Below are 26,162 nucleotides of genomic sequence, written 5' to 3'. Positions count from 1 at the left end.
TGGATAGCGCCGCTCTCCCCCGCGTGCAGAGATCTCAAGGCTGGTCAAACGCGAAGATTCCTCCTTGCGCTTTACGTTGACGGTCCACTGCAGCTCAAGTGGGTCCGGATGGCCCTTCAATCCAATACTCGCAGCTAGAGTATCTTCAATCAGCGTCAATGATGGACCTTCATCGAGAAATGCGTGCGTGTCAACTCGCCTGTTCCCATTGTATACCGTCACGGGCACTACACGAAACAGAGTTGAATTCGCACTATGGTGATGCGTTTGACACTGTGCTGTTTGGGCGGTCGCCCCTTCCATCAACCGGTGCAGTAAGCTGTGATGCCGTTCACCACAACCCGGGACGCCACAGGAGAATTTCGACCGACAAGGCTTCGTTCCGTGGCTTGCAAGGCAGTTGCGGCACAGCTTCATCCGTGTCACAGCCTCAACACGTTCCACGGGAGACATGCGCTTGAACGCTTCGCATTCTCTTAGTTTGTGACCCGTGTTCTTGCACAGGTGACACGGTGTCGAAGGAATTTCGAGTGTAGGTGTTTGTCTCTCGCGAGGTGGTGTGCTTAGTACAACAGACATTTCACTACTTGCACAGCTATGCACGTGCATGCGATGTGCTGGGCGATGTACATTGGCCTTCGGTTGAACGTACTTCGTGACTGCACTAGCCTCGTCAACCAGCTTGTCCATAAACATGCCAAACTCCTTCAATGTTGGATGTAGGTATTTCTTGCTGTATCTCACCCATTCTAACTGTCTCGTTGCAGGTAGTTTTTCCACCAGTTCTTCTAACAGCTCCGGGTTAGAGAGGTAATGTGCCAAGTCTGCGTTGCTAAGATGGTCGCTCAAATGTAGTACCGCCAGTCCAAACGTGATGAGCTCGTGTAGCTGTTCTGGCCTGGGTGTGCGCCGTACCTTTTCCAGCAGATCCTTCACGACGAGTGAAGGTCGCCCGTACAGTCGCTGCAGCGTTTTGATCACGAGCGGCACTGACGTAGGATTATCGAGCCATCCTTCGACAGCGTCTCGTGCAGGTCCTGTGAGACACTCTTCTAACCGGGCTGCATTTTCGACTGGAGAAAGTCCGCAGGCTTTTGTTGATTCCACAAAATAGTTGTGGAATTTTGGCCACTCTCGCGGTTTCCCTGAAAAAGAGGGTAGTTTTTTTGGCCATACCTGCCTAGCCGCTATGTGGTCCGCTGGCCTCCATTTCGCAGCAGCCATTACTGGTCCGGCTGCAGCTTCTAGTTGTTGCTCATCTTGCAACATGGGATTGTAGCTAGAACACCTTTGCGGCTCGACAAATTCAGATTGCTCTTGCACCCACTCTGCCGTTTTGGACACACCACTGATGCTTATGGAGCATTTCAAACTGATCGCCTCCTCGAGGTTGTTTCTCTGGGTCTCGTGTTGCAGTTCCAGAGCAACCAATTTACATTTTAGTTTGGCCTCCGTCGCCTTTTTCTCCTTCTCAGCCATCATTTTTTCCTTTTCGGCTATCAGAAGTTTGACCTGCAGGGCTTTGTAGCATATCTGCTATACAGAACTAATTATAATACACACTATCAGCTATAGACACATTGGAAAGCCAAATCATACCATTGTAACACATTCATTATAACACACTCAGTAAATCAGATCATACCATACACACCCGGAAGAGCTCAGGCCACACCGTTCATATAAAAACAATTGTGACACACTTAACAGAACCAACCGAAACGTACAACATAAGCAGGAACAGTTTATGCTTTATAACCCAAAACAGGAACTTAGTGACAAGAACCATTGTTCTTGTCAACAAAAGACAAACGTAACTAGCTTAGTGAAAACAATAACTTTTCAACATACAACCCGGAACCAAATGTGAGAAACCCTTAACTTCTTTTGAGTATAAATAAAACCAACTCCGATCATGGCAGGTCAGATTCGTTCGGACTGTCAGGATAGGACTATGCCCATCCTACATCTATCGAGTTCTCATTTAAAGAGTTTAGATATGTCCCCCTGCCCAAGGTAAGGCCTCTAAACTCCAACGTTTCCAGTATGGGAAACCTCCTAAAGGTTTCTATGATCGCCTGGACGATCAAGTGTCGAAAGTCCGCTTCGGAACAGTATCCACCTCAGTTCTACTAAATTCGGCAAACGATGACGAAGGCCACCCTGACCAACGCGAGTTCAAAGTTACTACATTGCGATTGACCCAAAATCGAACATACTGTGACTATCTCAAAACATACAATAACATTATGAATAAACCCTTAAGCGATCAGTTTGCAAACTAGAGCTACCTTGAAGTGAGGAACATCGCATCGACCCCAAAACTAAAGTAAACGGAAATAATGATGTCATGAGTAATGAGAAGCAGTGCAGTGAAACCATAAGCAATACCTATGTAGAAGTGATGTTCATCGGAAAGGTGATAGAATGAATGGCGAGAATACAGTCCACGAGATGTAACCAGTGTGATTGAATGGAACAACCGTTCCCAACGTGGAAGACGAGAAGACAAGGCGAGTTCACTGCCCAATATGGATTGGCATGCGCGAATGGACATAGGGTCCCAACCTCGACAAGACGTCGAGTGACGACTGATGACATCGTAGAAATTCTTATCAGACATCGAGTAAACACCAAGCATCGATTAAACACCAAGCACCGGTAACGAGGCATCATCATGAGCAGCAACAACAAAGATACATGCTATGTATTCAAAAAAAGGTACCGTAAATACGAAATTTTACTGATCAGACTGCATAAAGTTGCAAAAACAGCAAAAACAGGCTAGGAATTTACTTAAATTGTCTATAGACTGTGACAATACTAACAATAACAAATTGAACGATGCAAAAATTGTTAGAGAAGATAGAAGAATCAGACATAAATTATGATCAGGTGAAACAGCTGAACAAATGTAGGCTCTGCCTCTTTAGGCAATTTGACTAACAATAGAAACTAAACCAGACAAAATGGCTGACATTATGGAATTAATTAAAATCACCACTTCTCTCATATCGAAGTATGATGGTAATGAGAAGGATTTGAAAAGTATGGTGTCAAATTTAAACGTACTAAATCAAATAGTAAATCCGGAAAATAAAGAAACAATAATAGAACTAGTATTAGGACGTCTTACAGGAAAAGCGCGAATTGTCGTAGGGGAAAACCCAACCTCAATCGAAGATATAATTAGCAAATTACAAGACAGGTGCAGCATAAAGGTAACACCAGAGATCTTAGTATTGAAAATGGACAATACTAAACAGATTGGAAGGATAGAAGATTTTGAAAGCGTTATTGAAAAATTAACGCAACAACTAGAAGAAGCATACATTGCAGAAGAGATAGCGCCAGAAGTAGCAAGAAAAAAGGCAAGTAAATCAGGAATCAGTGCATTGAGTTATGGACTCAAAAATTTCGAGACCAAAATCATAATGAGATCGAGTAAATTCGAAACCTTGCATGAAGCAATAGAGCGAGCAGTAGAGTTGGAGCTAGAAGACAGAATGAAAAAGGGAAATAATGATCGTATAAAGATCCTATATGCAAACGCTAACAGGAACAACAGAGAGCATGGAAACAACTACCAAGGAAGGAATAATTTCAACAAATTCCAAAATAATAATAGATTTCAGACACAAAACCTACCCAGGTTCCCACCCGTAAGATATGCACAGAACAACAACAGAAACAACAATAGGGATTTTCAACACAAAGATACCCAAGTTAATTATCAAATTTACCCAAATTTTAATCAATCAATAACAACTAAAACACCATCCAACAAATTCAGTTATAGAAATAATAACAATTTCAGTTTCTATAAACGCCACCATCAGTTAAGCGATTGTAGTAGTATGAGTCAAATTAACCAAGGATATAATAATCGCGAATACAACTATAACAACAGTAGTCAGAACAATTCCAATAAAATCCAATGCTGTTATGTAAGAACAGAACAAAACAATCATACACAATTCAATAATCAAAATTACGAAGACTATACAAATACTATTCAAATGAACGATCGTACTCAAAAATATTATAAAAATATTAAAAGCAAATCGAATTATATAAACAAAAAACTTGAAGATAGATCAACAAGAAGAAATGCATTGAATGATGAAACAATTAATGATATGAATAAGTCAAGAAGCGACTCTGAAAGAATAATTAAAGAAAATAATAACTTAACAAAAGAATATGAAAATGATACTAAACATTATAATAAACATGAAAACAAACAACATATACAAATGATTACAACAAGTAATGACAATGAGAAAAATATTGTTGAAGAACAAGTGACAGATAGTTTATTACTGCTAGACAAAATGGAAATAAATGATGAGATTTCTTGCAACAAAAATGATACAACCGAGCTAAAACATGTAAAGAGAACAAAACGTAGCATCAAATCAAAGAAGAATCATATAAATGAATCAAGCAATGAATTATATTGCCAGGATAAAAAGGCTAGAAAAATGAATTATTCCACATTATGTGATGTAAACGTAAAAGAATCAAGAAGAACTATTGCTTACGAAAAGTATCTAAAAGAGCTCCTAGTAAAATTTCATAATGTTATCTCCATGCTAAAAGTCATAATATCTATAAAAGCAGAAAACTCTAGATGTGAGCCTAACAAACAAATTATAGGAAAATCTAAATATTTAATAGGAAAATTAAATATTCCCAATTCTTTATCTCTAAACAATAGATCTATTTACATAAAATATTACCCACCTTAAGAGATAAGAAATGATTTTATTACTAAACCACAAAAAGCATAGCAAAAAAAAATCAATTTAATTAAATGAAAAGAATAACTTCAAACAATTTCATTATTTACGTTATTCTATCAAAGGGGGGAGGTGTAGCATATCTGCTATACAGAACTAATTATAATACACACTATCAGCTATAGACACATTGGAAAGCCAAATCACACCATTGTAACACATTCATTATAACACACGCAGTAAATCAGATCATACCATACACACCCGGAAGAGCTCAGGCCACACCGTTCATATAAAAACAATTGTGACACACTTAACAGAACCAACCGAAACGTACAACATAAGCAGGAACAGTTTATGTTTTATAACCCAAAACAGGAACTTAGTGACAAGAACCATCGTTCTTGTCAACAAAAGACAAACGTAACTAGCTTAGTGAAAACAATAACTTTTCAACATACAACCCGGAACCAAATGTAAGAAACCCTTAACTTCTTTTGAGTATAAATAAAACCAACTCCGATCATGGCAGGTCAGATTCGTTAGGACTGTCAGGATAGGACTATGCCCATCCTACATCTATCGAGTTCTCATTTAAAGAGTCTAGATATGTCCCCCTGCCCAAGGTAAGGCCTCTAAACTCCAACGTTTCCAGTAAGGGAAACCTCCTAAAGGTTTCTATGATCGCCTGGACGATCAAGTGTCGAAAGTCCGCTTCGGAACAGTATCCACCTCAGTTCTACTAAATTCGGCAAACGATGACGAAGGCCACCCTGACCAACGCGAGTTCAAAGTTACTACATTGCGATCGACCCAAAATCTAACATACTGTGACTATCTCAAAACATACCACATGGCGACCGTAACAGCCATCAAACATATTACAGCTTGCTCCCTTACCAGGCGTTCTAATGCCGAATGTTTTGAGGACGTTGAGGACCATTCTCGCTTCGAAGAAGCAGCCTTGCTGGAATGCCGCGATGCACTCTGCTCGCCGTTGGGATATAGCGACCCGTCCTCGTGCTTTCCACTGTCTACTTCTTTCTCTACCTCTTCGTTCACGCGGCGCTCTAATGCCGAGCATTTCGCTGTAGTCGAAGATCGTTCGTGCTTCGATGAACCAGCCTTACGAGGATGGTGGGATGAGCACGGCTCATCGCTGGGGTGAAGAGGCTTGCTTTCCTGTTTTTCGCATGCCACCTCTAAGGGGGCTGCAGGATCGCGATTTTGGCTAACTTTTGCCGCCATTATCCTCTCGCTCTTGGGTCGACGAACTTGCGCTGCTACCGCTGTTGCGGTTTTCTCGCCCGGTTCACCTTGCACTTTCGGCGATGAGCGACGATCACTCACTGCGCCGATAGCTTTCCTCATCTGCTCGGACATTTCACAAGTGTACACTCGCGTAAACTTTTATTTCTCCCGGCTTCACTCCCGGAACTTTCGTAATTTGATAAACGAATAATTTACTCTTCGATAAGTAATTTGGAATATTCGCGATAAAAGTCTTTGCACTTATTGCTAAAAAAAAACTTTTTTAAGGCTTGTTAGCTCCCGAACTAGTCGCGTAACGGAATAGAAATTGTTTTCTCATAGGAGTCAAAAAATGTTTATTCGCCGAGTTTCGCTTTGGGTGGAAACTTTATTCTGTGGCGGTTTTTGTACACCTTTAAAAAGTTTTTGACTATTCTCGCTCGCTGTCGTGATGCTACTGTTTAAATCGCGATGGCGAGGAACCCGATTCCTAATCCTAAGGTCATTCGCCTTCCCTGTACCCGGACCCGTTACAGTGCCCTCTGTAGGTGAGATTGTGGAATCTCTCGCGATCGCAAGTGCTGAATATTTGGCTGTCAGCCGCGGTGACAGTTCTACTCTGTTTGTTTATGATCGTCGCAACAAAGAGGTCAATGAAAGTAATATTGAAAAATTACCCATTGATAGCATTGAATGCGATTTAGCTTCCCCACCAGAAGATTTCGAACTACTTCCACATATTGAGAAACAAGAAACAGATTGTGATGTAGTTGAAACAAGTAAGGAAATACAACTGATAGGTTCTGAAAGATATGTGGAATTGTTGAGAAAAATTAGTCTTGATCATTTAGAACAGACTACAGCGAAAGATATAAAAAATATCATTAATGATTTTAAAAATATATTTTATTTGCCAGGGGATAATTTAACATATACAGATGCAGCATCACATGAAATAGAAACAAACTCTAATATTCCTATTTACAAACGCCAATATAGATTTCCGGCAGCATTAAATACGATTATGGAGTTACATATAGAGAAAATGTTAAAGCAACAAATTATAAGACCTAGTAAAAGCCCTTGGAATGCTCCCGTGATGTGCATACCGAAAAAATCTGATGTTGATGGGGAACGAAAATACCGGATTGTTGTTGATTTTCGAGCTCTTAATTTAATTACAAAGCCTTTCATTTATCCAATTCCTCGGATAGATGATATAATGGATAACATTGGCCAAAGTAAATATTTTTCCACAATTGATCTAAAATCAGGGTTTTTCCAAATACCGATAGCACGTAAAGACGCTGCGAAAACAGCATTTTCAACGTCCAAAGGACATTATGAGTTTTTAAGAATGCCAATGGGTTTGAAAAATAGTCCTTCAACTTTTCAGAAACTTATGAACACTGTTCTTTACGCTATACAACCCGTTAAGGCATTCGTGTACTTGGACGATATTGTTTGGGGAATCAGAAGAGGAACATAATCTCAATTTGGAGAAAGTTCTGAACGGATTAAAACAGCACAACCTCAAGATTGAACCATCAAAATGTAAAATTCTTCATAAACAAATAAACTATTTGGGCCACACTGTAAATGAGGAAGGGATTAAACCTACATCAGCTAATGTTAAATCTATTTTAAATATGCCAATACCAAAAACTCTCAAGGAGCTACGTTCGTTTTTGGGAACCATTAATTTTTATGGGAAATTTCTTCCAAATGTTTCCAATATTCGCAAACCATTGCATGAATTATTAAAGAAAAATACAAATTTTGTTTGGAATGAAGGCTGTCAGCAAGCATTTGAAAAATTAAAACAACTTCTTACTTCTGAGCCTTTATTAGTACGTCCTAACTATAATGATGTTTTTGTTATCACCACTGATGCTAGTGATTACGCTCTCGAAGCAGTCCTTTCAAATGAGAAAACCATTGAAAGGCCAATTGCTTATGCTAGCAAAACTCTTGTGGGAGCAGAGAAACGATACCACCCAATCGAGAAGGAGCTCTTGGCGATCGTGTGGGCCGTAGAGAACTTTAAACATTATGTCTATGGACAGAAGTTTATCATATACACTGATCATAGACCACTAGTGTCAATATGGAGACTCAAAGAAAATTCTCCAATTTTATCACGATTGCAATTAAGGCTCCAGGGATTAGAATGTGAAATAAGGTATAGAAAAGGGAAGGAGAATGTGGTTGCCGATTTTTTATCAAGGCTTCCTCAAATTAAACTGAGGGAAATACAAGAAGATGGACAAATTAAAACGGTAACAGTCATCACACGCCAACAAATCAAGAAAAACCTTATTTCAAATAACGAAGTAGAGGAAAGTATCGGTGGGCAAACTATGATGGATACTAAACAGGCAAATCACTGGGAAGATTTAATGAAAATGGATATAGAAAGGGAAACAAGTGAACAAGAAATACAGAGGAGGGACAAATTGAACAATTTAAAAGAAAAAGCAAAACTAAAATTTCAAAATTACACACCAGGTGCTGATAAAGTGGAAATAGAAAGATCTGAAATTAACACCGTTCTTCAGGAGTTTCACGATGCTCCATTAGGAGGCCACTTAGGAACCAGAAGAATGAAAAGAAGGATTAAGGACTTATTCTTTTGGAAGGGGATGGACAAGGACATCGAAGGGTAAGAAGTTGTAAATCGTGCCAGCTCAATAAGATAGGAAGATGCAACAAAATTTCTATGCAAATCACAACCACCTCAAAATATCCTTTTGAAAAAGTATACACGGATATTGTGATTTCGGTATCGGAGAAAGGAAACAAATATGGATTGGTTATCCAAGATGATCTCTCCAGATATCTTATTGTAACACCCATGGGAAATCAAGAGGCAACAAGAGTAGCCAAAGCCTTTGTAGAGGAGGTTATTTGCCTTGTAGCGGTTCCTATAGAATTAGTAACAGACCAGGGCACAAATTTTATGAGCCAGATCATGAAAGATGTATGTAAGCTACTAAAAATTAAAAAAATCAATACTTCTGCATACCACCCTCAAGGAAATATAGTTGAAAGAGCGAATAGAGAATTAAAAATATATTTCAGACAATTTGTCGGGAAAAATTATAAAACTTGGGATAAAGTATTACCATATTTCGCTATGGAATACAATACGTGTATAAACACTTCGACAGGGTACACTCCATATGAGTTGGTTTTCGGGAGGAAAGCGAGATTGCCAACATCAATTTATAATAAAAACGAGAGGAAAAGATTGTACTCCGATTTTTGTGAAGAAATGCAAACAAAACTAAAAGAGATGCAAAAAACGAGATGCTAAAAGAGATGCAAGAAATGCAAACAGAAAAGGCTAGAGAAGGTCCACAACAACAGGTTGAAGAGGTTTAACGAATAAAAAAAAAATAATAAATAAATAAAAAAAAGAATAGATTTAAAAAAAAATACCGAGTTTGCCCGGGATAAGGCACGTGCAAAAGGAGGAAATGCCCTGCACTAGGGTTAAGTTTAGATTAGGCAGATTAGGGAAAACGGAGCAGATCGAGAATAGGGCATAGCTAGGGCTACTTTAAGCAAAAGTAAAAATTAGGGTAAGAAAAATAATGTAAATGGATATGCATCAACATTTTTATAATAATGCAAATTTAGCTGAACGGGTTTAAAATTAGGATGTTATCGATTTATAAGCTTATTATAGTATTTTTTATGCATATCCATAAGAAAAAAATTGTAAAATTAGTGAATAAGGATTTCGAAAAAAAAAAAAAAAAAAAAAACGTCAAGCAGCTTTGAGGCACACATCACACGTCACCACTGTACACACACACATACACTTTATACGCACGGGTAGAACGCTACACGCACGGATGGAAGCGAAAAGCAAGCAGGCGAATTGATGGCACAGCGGCATAATATTCGATGTTCAATTAAAAGGTTGATCTGGTGCGGTTGAGCGGATGAATTTGATAGGACAGAGTTGATCAAATGCTCCCCCAGAGGTTGCTCTTAGCAGAGGATTGAACGAGCACACGGCAAATTATTAGACAGCACCTGAAACAATAAGACGAAACAATAAGCACAGCAAAGCAGGTTGTTCGATCCGTATACTTAGGTTGCGAGAGATGCTAATAAGCCAAGAAGCAAGAGATCCTTTATGAGAGACGAAGCGATTGCTGGTGCACGGTGCACGTTTATGCGACGGAAGTGGTAGGATAATTGAACAGAATTGATAATATGCAGGCAGCAGGCTTGAAATAGAAGGCACATATGCAAATTTTCTTGCTTCCGAAAGAAAAGTGTAATGACATGTAGCGACCTTGCCCGCTACGATCCGTTTTCGATAAGGCTACGTGTAGCTGCGGCTAAAGGGGCGGCCGTGAGAATAAATATTGCGGATAGTTGTGAGAGGAGAACGAGCGAACCGAAAACCGAGAGAGCGAGCGATCGGACAAAGCGGTACGATGATCGAGCGGTTTTGCGGCGCGATGGCGAAAAAAAGACGCGGCACTTTGGTAACGGTTATCAGGTGGTTTGGTGGTGGATTTGGCTCGTGCAATAAACTTTTAGTTGGTTTGGCGTTATATCAAAAAAAAAAATTATTTATTTTTAAGAAGAAAGTAGTTAGCCGTTCCACCAGCTATTTGGCAGCGGTGTATGGAGACGATCCTTCAAGGTTTGTTAATGTTGTCAGTTTTTTTGACGACGTAATTGTCTTTGCGAAAGACTTCGAAGAGATGCTAGCAGCGCTGAACGAGACATTGGAGCAAATACGACGAAACGGTCTTCGACTAAATCGTTCCAAATGCATATTTGCGACATCATCCCTCGAATGCTTGGGTCATTGCATCGATCGTCACGGCCTGCACAAATCAGACAAACGCATAAAAGCCATACGCGACGCTCCAACACCAACTACACCAGAGGAACTACAATTATTTATTGGTAAGGCAACTTATTATTCCTCATTCATACCCAATCTCTCTTGTAGGGCACGTCCTCTTCGAGATGTACTGCTTATCGATCCTTTTGAGTGGACACAAGCAGCAGAGAAGGCCTACCAAGACATAAAACTTGCGCTAATTTCACCACAAGTGCTGATGCAGTACGATCCATCGTTACCACTGATTCTCGCAACAGACGCTAGCAAAACCGGTCTCGGCGCTGTTCTCTCACATCGATTGAGCAATGGATCAGAACGACCGATCGCGTATGCCAGTTGTACAATGTCGCAAACTGAACAACGGAACCTTATGATTGATAAGGAGGCTCTTGCGATAGTGTGGGCAGTGAAAAAGTTTTTCCATTACCTCTATGCGCGAAAATTCACTCTAATCACTGATCATAAGCCCCTTACTCAAATACTGCACCCGGAAAAGTCTTTGCCTACTTTGTGCATTTGTCGAATGGCCAACTTCGCCGACTATCTGGCACATTTCAATTTCGAGATTGTCTACAGGCCCACAAATCAAAATACAAACGCCGATTACTGTTCCAGAATCCCAAATGCGCCAACAGAAAATAAGAGCAACAGACTATTTTCACACGAGGGAGGAAATATGAATGATGAATTCGATCATTTTTATCTCAAACAGATTCAGCAACTCCCAATTAGAGTAGCACACATTGCACGTGAAACGCGCAAAGACATCCAACTAGGCAAAATAATCCAAGATCTTGAACACAGTAGAGACCTCGCGAGAATGGGTTATAAAGCACCCGAGTTAAAATATACCCTAAAAGCGAACTGCCTGATGTTCGAGCATTGCGTCGTAATTCCGGCTTCCCTGCGCAAAGCCATAATGAACGATTTACATGCAGCTCACATTGGAATCGTCAAAATGAAAGGGTTGGCACGATCATACGTCTATTGGCCAGGAATTGATTCTGAAACCGAGCAAACAGCTAAATCCTGCACAGAATGTGCACGACAAGCCACAAGTCCACCAAAATTCAACAAACACCATTGGGAATACCCTAACGCACCTTGGGAACGCATACATATTGACTATGCAGGTCCCGTGGCAGGCGCTATGCTATTAGCAGTTGTGGATGCATTCAGCAAATGGTTCGAGGTAAAGGTAACTGTCGTGATCGATGGACATTTTTCTTTCACAAAACTATTTATTTCATTTTTATCAAACTTTTTTTTTCTTTATTTCCTCGCTTTCAACCTCCCCACAACCTTACTACAATCGATCAACCACAAGACTGACGTCCGTCTTCTCCAACTTCCTTTACTTTCCGGTTTCGCCCGGCCTGTCTTGCGCTTGACGCTCTTTCGCCCTTTCAAGCAAATTGCTTGATTAATTAATTAAATATTTTCTTGCAAGGGTAATTCAATTTTTGTTTTGAATATTATTATTAACCGTTCCTATCAGTATTAATCCTTCTCATTCAACTGATATATTAGTTTATCGCCTGCTTCCTTTTTTATTATTATTTCGCTGTCCTATCTCAATCCCTACAGTAACCACATCAACTACAACAAACTGGATGGTTTACTGGATGAACTATTTGCAGTTTATAACACAACGGTCCACAATTTGCATCAGCCGATTTCACGTCTGGTCTTGTGAATCGATGAGGTTCGAAACCGTCAACGGCGAAACGGTCACCGGTTTTGAACAGCATCTTTCGAATGCGTTTCGAAAGATTGCGCTTGCGTTCCGAAACGCACTTTGACCCGATAACCTCGTGCCCCCACGTCAGGTTATCGATACGTCATGTGGGAGCGTGCGTGAGAGAGAATTTTGCGCGTAAATTCTCTCTCAGCATCCTGGGGAATCGGCTATCGTGGGCTTCGTGCGATCGATCAGCGGATCGATCGAGCATTTCGTATACGTGTAGTTGAGAGGAATAAATGGTATTATTATAACGTTTTAAAGACATTCTACGTCCTAGTGTTTTTTTATCCTTTTTTTTGCGACTTCGTGAGAGAACATTTGGTGACCCCGGCGTGATTTTGCTACGTGAAAAAGGTGAAATAATAGTGAGTTGTGCTACGTGCTAGTGAAAAGAAGGCAATATGCCAACGGAGGATCAAAAGGCAGACGAAAACCAGCGGATCAAGTTGGAAGCGACTCGCCAACTGACAGGCCTAGAAAGTGCGCTGCAAAACATTTTATCGCAAGTGCGCGAAGGTAGATTGAGCCAGCAAATGACTAAGAGTAAGGATGAGATCGCAGCGTTATTGTGGAGCGAAGGCAACAAAGCGCTGTTGCAGCTGGAAGCAATATCGGGTCCGCAACCGCGACGCGATACGTTCGTTGAGGCCTACGCGCAAGTGAAAACCGAACTGAGGAAAGTGTATGCGGTGGAAGTGCCGCCTACTCCGCAGTTAGATGTAACACTTGCATCAACCCCTTCCCGCTCCGATCACCTTCCGCGTATCGAACTTCCGAAGTTTAACGGTGATCCTTCGGAATGGCCAGCGTTCGCGGGACGGTTCGAAAAGCGGATTGTCGGTTTGACAGGTGATGCGGAGCGGTACGCGTTCCTTATAAAGTATTTCGATCGGTGCGATATTGCGCGGCACAGTTGCGAAGCCTTCGAAAACGCTGGCATGCCCTTCGAAAGGGCATGGAGTAAGTTGGAGGAAAGGTTCTACAAGAAACGGGTAGCTTTCCTCAGCCACTTTAACTATCTCAGAGACCTTCCAAAAATGACTGTGGCGTCTTCCAACGGGCTTATGCGGATAATAGATGTGGTCGAAACATCAACCTCCGCAGCGAAGCAAATTGCAGGCGCAAGCGGACAACGGCCTAGCGTGGTGGAGGATGGAATGCTGGCTGGACGTCCACACCATTCCGACGTGGAAGGAACTGCGCGACGAGCTCGATAGGTTGTCGAGTTCACTCTACTATGAGCCGCGGAAAAGCGCCGCGTCCCGTCCTGACCGCGCTTCTACTAGTAGCAAGCGCCCAATACGTGCGGCATTCGTAGCCACGGTGGATACAGTAAGTACCAGTCAGACGCCAACCCCGCAAACTCAGCGAACTAGATACAGCTCGGTGAATCACCAGCCAGGCACGCGACGCTGCTATGCGTGCGACAAGCCGAGCCACACGGGCCCGCTGTGTCCAGAGCTGCAGGTTCGGTCGGAATGAGAACGCATCAACTACGTGATGAGCAAAGGCAAGTGCGTGAATTGCCTTTCCAGCCAGCACCCCGCTTCGCAGTGCCCCAGCAACAAAAGATGCCAAGTGTGTAGACAAAAGCATCATACTCTTTTGCACGTGAAATCTTCCGAAGCTGCGAAGTGACAACCACATTCCGTTTCGCCACCACGTGGTGTCCGGCGTCCCTGCTCCGTGCTTCCGTCGCCGCGTTCCCACTCCGTGCCGCCATCCACAAGCACTAGTGCCGTGCTTTCAGCGATGGCCGATCCACGTGGTGTCCGGCGTTCCTGCTCCGTGCTTCCGTTACCGGGTTCCCGCTCCGTTCCGCCATCCAAAAGCACTAGTGCCGTGCTTTCAGCGATGACCGATCCACGCGCTCGGTCCGTTTCGCCGCCGCGTGGTGTCCTGCGTTCCTGCTCCGTGCTACCGTCCCCGCGTTCCCGCTCCGTGCCGCCATCCCCAAGCACTGGTGCCGTGCTTTCTGCGATGGCCGATCCACGCGTTCGGTCCGTTTCGTCGCCGCGTGGTGTCTTGCGTTCCCGCTCTGCTCACCCATTGCTAAGTGTGCGCGCATCATCCCCTGCAATGGATGATGGTGGTATCGTATCCTCCTGTTCCAATCTAAGCCATCCCCTAGCAGTGAGGATGGCTCCAGCTGCCCAGCGTTCCGCTACGTGTGGTTCAATGCATCTGTCTGGTGCGTCACCTCGTGACGTCTCTAACCTTGCCAACCACGTTTTGCTAGCAGCTGTTGCGGTGCTTATTCAAGACGGCCTGGGGGAGTGGCAACGAATTCGTTGCCTGCTAGATTCTGGGTGCCAAATCCAAGCCATCACGGCGTCCGTTGTGAAACGGTTGAGGTTACCGTTACTGTCTGAGAAAATTACGCTAATGGGGATAAGTGGTAAACTTCCTGTATCGAATAAAATTCGTACAAAAGTCATAGCAATTAATGGGTCCTACCGTTTTAGCTCCAATTTCTACGTCATACCGGAACTCAGTGCGCAACCCTATCGCACAATCAAGCAGGACGAACTGAGCCTCCCACCTGGCAAGCGACTCGCCGATGAAAACTTCAGTCATACAGGGCCAGTTGATGCGATATTAGGGGCCGGAATATGCTATGACTCGCTCGGTGCAGGACTTCATCGCTTACCTAATGGACTCACTTTACAAAACACCAAATTCGGTTGGATAGTTGGAGGGTTGCTATGCAATATGACCTCCACTAATCTCCACGCACGGAGTTGTCATAAGGCGACCTATATTGACGACCTGGAAGTGAGTCTTGAGCGATTATGGAAGGTGGAAGAACTGCCACCTGACGTCCCAGACCGGTTAGCTTTACAAGACCATGAGCTCGAGGAACATTTCAGAGCTCACACGAAGATTGCTGAGGATGGTCGATACGTCGTCCGAATTCCCCTACGGGGGGAGTTGACACAACTGGGAGACTCCATCGAACAGGCTCAACGACGATTATTATCACTCGAGCGGAAGCTGTCTCGGCATGAAGATACTTACGAGGAGTACCGAAAGTTCATGCGCGAATATCTTGAGCTAAGACACATGACTTCTGTACCGGCAGACGAACTACATAAGGTTCGATACGTAATCCCACATTCGTGTGTGATAAAACCAGATTCTACAACCACGAAGCTGCGAGAAGTCTTCGACGCGAGTGCGAAGTCCACCACTGGAATTTCGCTTAACGACCTACAAGCCATCGGGCCAGTGATACAACCGGATCTCCTTCACTTATGGTTGCATTTTTGGCCACAGACACTGGTGGTTACAGCGGACATTGCGAAGATGTATCGCCAAATCTGGGTAGCTGACTCGGACACCTGGATGCAGTGCATATTATGACGCGAAGATGCAAGAGATACCGCTCAAATGTATCGGCTCCGTACCGTCACTTACGGCGAGGCCTCCTCGTCGTATCTTGCGTGTAGAGCGTTATATGAGGCGGGCGAGGAAGTGCGTTCATCCAATCCGGAAATCGCTGACGCCATTCAGCGCTCATTCTACGTGGATAACCTGTCCTTGGGTGCTGCGACTCCGGACGAATTACGTGTGCTTAGCTGCGGGATTGAACGGGCACTTATGAATAGAGGAATGCCCTTACGGAAATGGGCATCCAATGTCCCTGCAGTAGTACATGATGTGCCAGAAGAACACCTTGACTCTCCGGTGCAAATCGGCGACAGACAGGCTATCAAAATGCTGGGTCTAGCGTGGTGTCCTTCAGAAGACACATTCCAGCTTATCATTGACAATGATTGCCACCTGCCCGTAAACTCCATGACCAAACGATGCTTAGTGGCGAGAATTGCCAAACTTTACGATCCAGTTGGAATCCTGCATCCCGTGATCATCACCGCAAAAATCCTCATGCAAAATCTATGGCGCGACAATCTTACATGGGACGAAACTGTACCACCTCATGCCCTTGCTAAGTGGAACGAGTTTGCGGCTCAACTACCAGTCCTTCGGCAGCTACACATCCCAAGAATGGCGCTGCCAAGTGAAGCAGAAAATAGTACCATCTATGGTTTTTGTGATGCCTCAACAAAAGCATATGGGTGTGCAATATACGTTCGCTACTTGGATGGTAATGGAGAAAGACGATCGCGTTTCCTATGTGCCAAGTCAAGAGTTGCACCGCTGAAGGAACTGACTTTGCCCAGACTAGAACTCCAAGCAGCACTCTTGCTAGCTGAACTCTACGTGAAAATAAAGGACGTATTCGGCACCCGAGTCCAACAAACTAGATGGTGGACTGACTCGCAAGTCGTATTAGCCTGGATACGTTCCGATAATTCGAAATTAGACGTCTTCGTAAAAAATCGAGTATCCAAGATATGCGCTGCAACCAATGCATGTGATTGGCACTATGTGCCAACAAAGCTAATCCCGGCAGACATCGTATCCAGGGGACTTCCAGCTAGCAAATTGGTGAGGGGGGAAAATATGAAATTCTGGTTAAACGGTCCGAATTTTATCATTACAGATTCCTGCCCACAAACCAATGATGGTTTCGAGACCATATCAGAAGAGGTTGCAGCCCCACCACAAGCTTTAGCGGCAACCGTAGGCCCCGCTTGTGAAGATTTGATAGCTCAATATAAGTACCACAATTCCTTCATTAAGACGAGGCGACATTTCGCATGGCTTAGCAGAATCATCCACAACTTCAAAGTTAATTCTGCCAGGCTCCGTGTGACCTCTTCTACGGTGGAAAGAAAAACTGGTCCCTTGCTGCTGGACGAATTGGAATCCGGACTTCGATTGTTGCTACGGGTAATGCAGGCCACAGCATTCCCCAATGAGGTACGAGAAATGCACGAATCTGGACAGGCTAGCTCAAAAGGTCCTCTCAACTCGATCGTTCGAGACAACCTGATACGCGTGAAGGGACGATTGGGGAACGCAGAAATGACTAAATTGTACACTATTGTACGGTATCTTCATGAATACAATTACCGCGCCGGTACGGACCTAGTTATGGCAGAATTTCGGGCAAGGTTCTGGATACGAGATCTTCGACGCACAGTTATCGGTGTAACATCGCGATGTATCGTATGTGTACGAGCCAGACCTAAACAATTCGTGCAGCAAATGGGACAATTGCCTGCTGCCCGGGTAACTGTGTCACCCGCTTTCACCCACACGGGGGTGGACTTATGTGGACCTTTCTACGTCATCCCTCACACCAGATCGACACGGCGGATAGAAGTCTACGTGTGCATATTCGTCTGCTTTGCTACCAAGGCAATTCATCTGGAAGTGGTGGAAAACCTTTCAACGTCTGCCTTCATCTCAGCACTGATTCGTTTCGTATCCCTTCGTGGCAGACCAGACACGATATATTCAGATAACGGCCGAAACTTCGTTGGAACAGCCAAAGAGTTGCGCCTGCTACGTGAAGCCTACAACAACCGCGCCTTCCAGGACGAGATAGTAAATCTAGCTGCCGAAAAGGGGATACGGTTCACCTTCATTCCACCGCGGAGCCCGAATTTCGGCGGCCTTTGGGAGGCCAACATTAAAGTGGCCAAACGCCTTTTCAAGGCTGCAGCGAGGGGCGCATATCTCAAATTGGTTGAGTTGCAAACGTTACTCTATCAAATTTCATCAATTCTCAATTCCAGGCTACTTACTGCTGTCCATGCCAATCCTGGCTCCGTCGAAGCGCTCACTCCAGCACACTTTTTGATCGCGCGGGCCTCATTCTCTATTCCTGCTACCATCCAAAACGATGATACGGACGGTATCAAGACGAGATGGTAGCGCGTGCAAAAATTGTCCCAGCAATTTTGGTCTCGCTGGCAAGCCGATTACCTGTCCCAGCTACGATGCCACGCCAAATGGACAAAACGAACTTCGAACGTGCAAGTTGGGCAGATTGTACTGGTTGGCGACGACAACCTCCCGGTCGGTCGATGGCCCATGGGGATAGTTACGAGAACTTACGTGGGACCTGACGATATGGTACGCGTTGCTGACATTCGGACAACCAGCGGTACTTACAAGCGAAACGTGAGGTTGTTGGCTCCGCTTCCGATAGACGCCATGGAGAAGGACGCCGACGAGACACCGGCTGACCTGCTGGCCCTATCCACCGAGAAAACAGATGAAATTGGCCAGCTTGGATCCCAGCATACGTTGCATAATACGATCTCTGAACTTGAGGATGACCAACCACCTTCGTGCAGCGTTTGGGACGGCCGACTGCGTCCCAAAGGGGGGAGAAATGGTCATATAAATCGATGAGGTTCGAAACCGTCAACGGCGAAACGGTCACCGGTTTTGAACAGCATCTTTCGAATGCGTTTCGAAAGATTGCGCTTGCGTTCCGAAACGCACTTTGACCCGATAACCTCGTGCCCCCACGTCAGGTTATCGATACGTCATGTGGGAGCGTGCGTGAGAGAGAATTTTGCGCGTAAATTCTCTCTCAGCATCCTGGGGAATCGGCTATCGTGGGCTTCGTGCGATCGATCAGCGGATCGATCGAGCATTTCGTATACGTGTAGTTGAGAGGAATAAATGGTATTATTATAACGTTTTAAAGACATTCTACGTCCTAGTGTTTTTTATCCTTTTTTTTTTGCGACTTCGTGAGAGAACAACGTTTTACCTCAAAAAGGCAGGTCAAGTCCAAAGTTGTTCTTAGGTCGAAACATTCGCACACGCATTGAACTTGTGCGTCCACAAGATATCAACACACGGATGCATCAGAAGCAACAATCCACATTCGAACCGACTTTCCGTACATTCTCAGTTCGACAGAAAGTGTACTGTCTTTCTGGAAACCCTCGAACGGACAAATGGATTGTAGGAGTCATCGACGCCTGCTTAGGTGATCTTCATTATCAAATCAGATCTAACGGAAAGATGCTTAAGCGACATGTCGACCAGATTCGAAGCTGCCAAGGCAACGTCAGCTTCGAAGAGACCGATGAAGACGTACCTCGTCGACTGCACTTCTATGCGAACACTGAGACGCAGCAACCACCAATCAATAATGAAGCCAACGAAACAACAACGTCTTCAGATGAGTCCATTTCATCAGATATTGTGTTTGGAACACCTATGAGCAGCCCGCAACATTTAACCTCATCGTCAAGCGAAGACTCACCACCAGTAGCCCGCAGGTCCCAAAGACAACGTCGCCCTCCTCTACGCTACTCGCCATCCTAGAGTGAACCAGGATCTTCATACAAGAGGGAGGAAATGTTGTATATGGAACACCCTATGTATGAACGGTGATGATTGTCATCGCTCCTGACGTGACGCAACCTGGATGTCGTCCGGATGCACCCCGACCTGGCATCAACTAAAAGAGCTCTAGATGAATCAGCATCGTTGGCTCGTGAACTTCCACTCTTTTTCATTCTCTCCATTTTTACATGTTTTTCAATAAAGTGAATTCAATACGTAACACAAAGGGCTTTGAGGAAAATTTGAAAGGATTTCCTCCTAGATGCTTCTCATCTTAAGCAAACGGCGCTGTGATTACCGGCAAAATTCTCTTTTCTTCGTTTGAAGTTGACCGAAATCTTAGGCAGCATCCTTGGCCAGACACATCGCCTTTTGGGTGATCTGTTAAATCGAACCGAACATGTAGACGAAAACCTCATGCAAATTGTCGAGCACACCGCTCAGCATCTTGCTGGTGCTCATTCATTATCAGGACAGCTATGATGTTCTGGAGTGAGTTGTATTCCTGCCATGGAAAACTTTAGGAACAGCGCCGTTATTGTTCGGTTATATGGAACGCGCGTAAGAATCAAGCGAATCGACATCCGGGTAAATTAAAAAAATTACGACATAAAAATTACCCGGTCTTTGTCCGTAGGGTCCGGATTGCCTTATTGCCCTTAGTCTTAAGGAAATTTTGTCAAGATTTATTTGGGAAATTGTTGCGTGGGTGTTTAAAGCATATATTCAAGGACCGTAGATATATCAGGTCAAGTTATAAGCCCGTTTTGACAGCTAGGTGGAAGAAGAATCGACGAATAAAACTGACAGTTAGTTTTCCGCGTATCTTTACGCGGATTATTATTGTATGTGTGCGACTCATGACTTCAATGTTTACATTGAAAGAGCTGTCAAGTACACGAAATAAGATGTAGTGCTTTAAACTAAAAAAGAAAACTGCAATCATATCCAGTTCATCACGGTGCCGCATCGTACTTTCAGATCGATACACGTTTAATATGATCGAAGGAACGACCGTATATGTAATCGCAAAAATGAGCAATTGTTCAATGCCAGCGTTACAATAACCAACGATGCGGTACGCATTTCAAGTTGTGATGTTTATTACATGATTGTTTTATTCACAAATCTAATTAAATGCTGTATTTTAGGAGCGGACGATAATCAAGTTGGATCGACATTTCTCCATCATAGTGGAATTCCATTTGCACAACAAGTAACGTGTGAATAGCTGTTGCTCGGAATCTTACCATTTCGAAAGTGTCAGGCCTGCTGGGTATTATTCCGTTCGCTTTCGATTGCCACATGACGCTAACTACGGAGTCCGTAGTACAGACTTAGCATATTGAAGCGCACAAAACGAAGAAAGGCTCATCAAGTGAGTGTAGGCCATTTACGTCCCTACCTAACACAACTGCTTACATCGACAGCAACACCGTGCTTTCGCGTGCCATAGTCAGGCTGGGCATCTCCCGGATGTCGATTCGCTTGATTCTTACGCACGTTCCATATAACCGAACAATAACGGCGCTGTTCCTAAAGTTTTCCATGGCAGGAATACAACTCACTCCAGAACATCATAGCTGTCCTGATAATGAATGAGCACCAGCAAGATGCTGAGCGGTGTGCTCGACAATTTGCATGAGGTTTTCGTCTACATGTTCGGTTCGATTTAACAGATCACCCAAAAGGCGATGTGTCTGGCCAAGGATGCTGCCTAAGATTTCGGTCAACTTCAAACGAAGAAAAGAGAATTTTGCCGGTAATCACAGCGCCGTTTGCTTAAGATGAGAAGCATCTAGGAGGAAATCCTTTCAAATTTTCCTCAAAGCCCTTTGTGTTACGTATTGAATTCACTTTATTGAAAAACATGTAAAAATGGAGAGAATGAAAAAGAGTGGAAGTTCACGAGCCAACGATGCTGATTCATCTAGAGCTCTTTTAGTTGATGCCAGGTCGGGGTGCATCCGGACGACATCCAGGTTGCGTCACGTCAGGAGCGATGACAATCATCACCGTTCATACATAGGGTGTTCCATATACAACATTTCCTCCCTCTTGTATGAAGATCCTGGTTCACTCTAGGATGGCGAGTAGCGTAGAGGAGGGCGACGTTGTCTTTGGGACCTGCGGGCTACTGGTGGTGAGTCTTCGCTTGACGATGAGGTTAAATGTTGCGGGCTGCTCATAGGTGTTCCAAACACAATATCTGATGAAATGGACTCATCTGAAGACGTTGTTGTTTCGTTGGCTTCATTATTGATTGGTGGTTGCTGCGTCTCAGTGTTCGCATAGAAGTGCAGTCGACGAGGTACGTCTTCATCGGTCTCTTCGAAGCTGACGTTGCCTTGGCAGCTTCGAATCTGGTCGACATGTCGCTTAAGCATCTTTCCGTTAGATCTGATTTGATAATGAAGATCACCTAAGCAGGCGTCGATGACTCCTACAATCCATTTGTCCGTTCGAGGGTTTCCAGAAAGACAGTACACTTTCTGTCGAACTGAGAATGTACGGAAAGTCGGTTCGAATGTGGATTGTTGCTTCTGATGCATCCGTGTGTTGATATCTTGTGGTCGCACAAGATCAATGCGTGTGCGAATGTTTCGACCTAAGAACAACTTTGGTGGCGGACTTGACCTGCGTTTTTGAAGTAAGACGTGAAATCGGCTGATGCAAATTGTGGACCCTTGTGTTATAAGCTGCAAATAGTTCATCCAGTAAACCATCCAGTTTGTTGTAGTTGATGTGGTTACTGTAGGGATTAAGATAGGACAGCGAAATAATAATAAAAAAGGAAGCAGGCGATAAACTAATATATCAGTTGAATGAGAAGGATTAATACTGATAGGAACGGTTAATAATAATATTCAAAACAAAAATTGAATTACCCTTGCAAGAACATATTTAATTAATTAATCAAGCAATTTGCTTGAAAGGGCGAAAGAGCATCAAGCGCAAGACAGGCCGGGTGAAACCGGAAAGTAAAGGAAGTTGGAGAAGACGGACGTCAGTCTTGTGGTTGATCGATTGTAGTAAGGTTGTGGGGAGGTTGAAAGCGAGGAAATAAAGAAAAAAAAAGTTTGATAAAAATGAAATAAATAGTTTTGTGAAAGAAAAATGTCCATCGATCACGACAGTTACCTTTACCTCGAACCATTTGCTGAATGCATCCACAACTGCTAATAGCATAGCGCCTGCCACGGGACCTGCATAGTCGATATGTATGCGTTCCCAAGGTGCGTTAGGGTATTCCCAATGGTGTTTGTTGAATTTTGGTGGACTTGTGGCTTGTCATGCACATTCTGTGCAGGATTTAGCTGTTTGCTCGATTTCAGAATCAATTCCTGGCCAATAGACGTATGATCGTGCCAACCCTTTCATTTTGACGATTCCAATGTGAGCTGCATGTAAATCGTTCATTATGGCTTTGCGCAGGGAAGCCGGAATTACGACGCAATGCTCGAACATCAGGCAGTTCGCATTTAGGGTATATTTTAACTCGGGTGCTTTATAACCCATTCTCGCGAGGTCTCTACTGTGTTCGTGTTATTATTATTATTTATTTAATCTTCAACGGGCCGTATGGCCTAATTAAGATGTAACAGTTCAATAAAAAAAATACATAGCAAAAACAAGATTTGCATCGCAATTCACTGCGGCCACGGCAAAAGCCGGAGACGTTCCTTGAAGCACTGAGTTGAGATGTCGAAGTCGAAGCAATCCGAGACAATGTTGAAGACAGCCGACATGCGGAACATAGGGTCAGACCGACCAGCACTAGAACGGGGTTGAGCGAGCCGTAGAGTTTCTCTAGACCTAAGTGTTCGGGATGGTGCATAGATATCGACTCGATGCAACAAAGGCGATGAGTCAATAGAGCCATTTAGCAATCCAGCGATGAAAGAGCACTGTGCATTACGTCTTCTAACCGAAAGAGGTGTTCAAGATCTTGGATTATTTTGCCTAGTTGGATGTCTTTGCGCATTTCACGTGCAATGTGTGCTACTCTAATTGGGAGTTGCTGAATCTGTTTGAGATAAAAATGATCGAATTCATCATTCATATTTCCTCCCTCGTGTGAAAATAGTCTGTTGCTCTTATTTTCTGTTGGCGCATTTGGGATTCTGGAACAGTAATCGGCGTTTGTATTTTGATTTGTGGGCCTGTAGACAATCTCGAAATTGAAATGTGCCAGATAGTCGGCGAAGTTGGCCATTCGACAAATGCACAAAGTAGGCAAAGACTTTTCCGGGTGCAGTATTTGAGTAAGGGGCTTATGATCAGTGATTAGAGTGAATTTTCGCGCATAGAGGTAATGGAAAAACTTTTTCACTGCCCACACTATCGCAAGAGCCTCCTTATCAATCATAAGGTTCCATTGTTCAGTTTGCGACATTGTACAACTGGCATACGCGATCGGTCGTTCTGATCCATTGCTCAATCGATGTGAGAGAACAGCGCCGAGACCGGTGTTGCTAGCGTCTGTTGCGAGAATCAGTGGTAACGATGGATCGTACTGCATCAGCACTTGTGGTGAAATTAGCGCAAGTTTTATGTCTTGGTAGGCCTTCTCTGCTGCTTGTGTCCACTCAAAAGGATCGATAAGCAGTACATCTCGAAGAGGACGTGCCCTACAAGAGAGATTGGGTATGAATGAGGAATAATAAGTTGCCTTACCAATAAATAATTGTAGTTCCTCTGGTGTAGTTGGTGTTGGAGCGTCGCGTATGGCTTTTATGCGTTTGTCTGATTTGTGCAGGCCGTGACGATCGATGCAATGACCCAAGCATTCGAGGGATGATGTCGCAAAGATGTATTTGGAACGATTTAGTCGAAGACCGTTTCGTCGTATTTGCTCCAATGTATCGTTCAGCGCTGCTAGCATCTCTTCGAAGTCTTTCGCAAAGACAATAAGCCTTATTATGAAGCGCAAACATCTTTTCAAACGTCAGACAAAGTTTTCTTTGGTATTATGATATTCCGTTTGTCTTTCCGCTTGGCTCAGAAAGACGTTTAAAAATCGATGTAGGCTTGTCGTGAAACGGAATGTCCAAAATTTGCATTTCCTAAGCCAAACGGAAGCAAAAATAACTCAAGCGACTTTCCGTCATTTGATTGCTACGGAAATTATTAACACCAGTAGAAAATCGCATAAAATGTAAGTATGGAACAAAATAATTAAATAGGAGTGTGTTCATAACAGACAGAATACCTTTTTAAGCAAATTTAATATTCGATTTTCAGGGAAAATGCTGAAGGACGTACTACTAGAGTACAATTTGAAAAAATGGTTGATATGATGGAAACTGCTCCAGACATCGCCAGAGCATTGTTTAAAGGCGATCAAACCCGATTTTGGACTGACTTGGCGGAAAATCTAAATGTACTAGGACCGCCAATCAGACCCTCTGCCACATGCAAACGTGTTTGGTTTGATTACAAGTGCGCTGTAAAGAAAACATTGCGACTTAACAACAATTCAATTCATGCAACTGGTGATGGGCCGTGCCGCCTTAAGCCTCTGAATGAGTTGGAAGAAAGAGTTTCAAACCTTACCAACTTAAAATTAACAATAGTGGGCAATACGGGCAAATCACATGGCTATCATCCACCACCAGCAGAGATGAATAATAACCAGAGCACCGCCAATCATAACAACAACACAACAAGCAATAATGAGCAAACAAAAAACGATAGGGAGAATCAAGAGCCGATTCCCTCACGGATCGGTGAAAGTGCTACTCAGCCAAAAACATTCAGAAGAGGTCGAAAGCGAAAGAATATCGAAGAAGTCCTCAAAACAAACAAAGAAATGCTTCAGATGATCGAAAGAAGCATTCAAGTTCAAGAAAGGGCTATAAAAGCTCAAGAAATGGCTACAAAAGCTCAAGAAGGGTCTAACCAGCAATTGAAAAATGTGTCTATCGTATTTGTTGGAAAAGTTCCGCCTTATTGTCACAGCTTGAAAAATCTCTTCACCTTGGCAGAACGGGCTGTCACAGCGATCTGAACTTTTGACAGCCGGAAACTACACGCGGTGCAAGCGGCACCACATACACTCTCTCGCAATTTGGACTTTCTACCGAACGGACGTACAGTGAAGAAATAAAGAACTATTAATTGTTACACTTTAAATCAAAGGCCTCAGTTAATTTAATATCAACTGGTTATGGGCCCAGGCCGTGAAGTGTGTAACAAGTAATTTCGTCGTGTTTTTGTGAGCTAGAGACTTTCCCAATTTTATCAGTGAAATTTTGTTAGTGAAGATGGGCCAAGACGCTATCAATTTCGAAAAATTGAACGGACGATCATATTTTTCGACCTGGGAAAA

General features: G+C 43.5%; 1 protein-coding gene and 2 long non-coding RNA genes across 3 annotated transcripts in view; 1 reads left to right on the top strand and 2 right to left on the bottom strand.

Moving 5' to 3' along the window:
• The window catches only part of LOC120905753 (breast carcinoma-amplified sequence 3 homolog), a 165,624-nt gene that overhangs the window by 3,674 nt on the left and 135,788 nt on the right, over nt 1-26,162 (bottom strand). The gene's annotated exons all lie outside the window — the stretch shown is intronic.
• Nucleotides 12,009-12,512, top strand: LOC120905757. The gene is made up of 3 exons (XR_005739938.1): nt 12,009-12,064; nt 12,194-12,317; nt 12,454-12,512. It is a non-coding gene; the product is annotated as an uncharacterized LOC120905757 (long non-coding RNA).
• LOC120905756 lies at nt 21,614-23,444 on the bottom strand. The gene is made up of 3 exons (XR_005739937.1): nt 22,973-23,444; nt 22,720-22,843; nt 21,614-22,583 (listed from the first exon to the last, which is right to left on the bottom strand). It is a non-coding gene; the product is annotated as an uncharacterized LOC120905756 (long non-coding RNA).

The sequence above is a fragment of the Anopheles arabiensis genome, chromosome X, assembly GCF_016920715.1.
Source record: "Anopheles arabiensis isolate DONGOLA chromosome X, AaraD3, whole genome shotgun sequence".
NCBI classification, from domain to species: domain Eukaryota; kingdom Metazoa; phylum Arthropoda; class Insecta; order Diptera; family Culicidae; genus Anopheles; species Anopheles arabiensis.
This window is presented reverse-complemented; position numbering and strand designations above follow the sequence as displayed.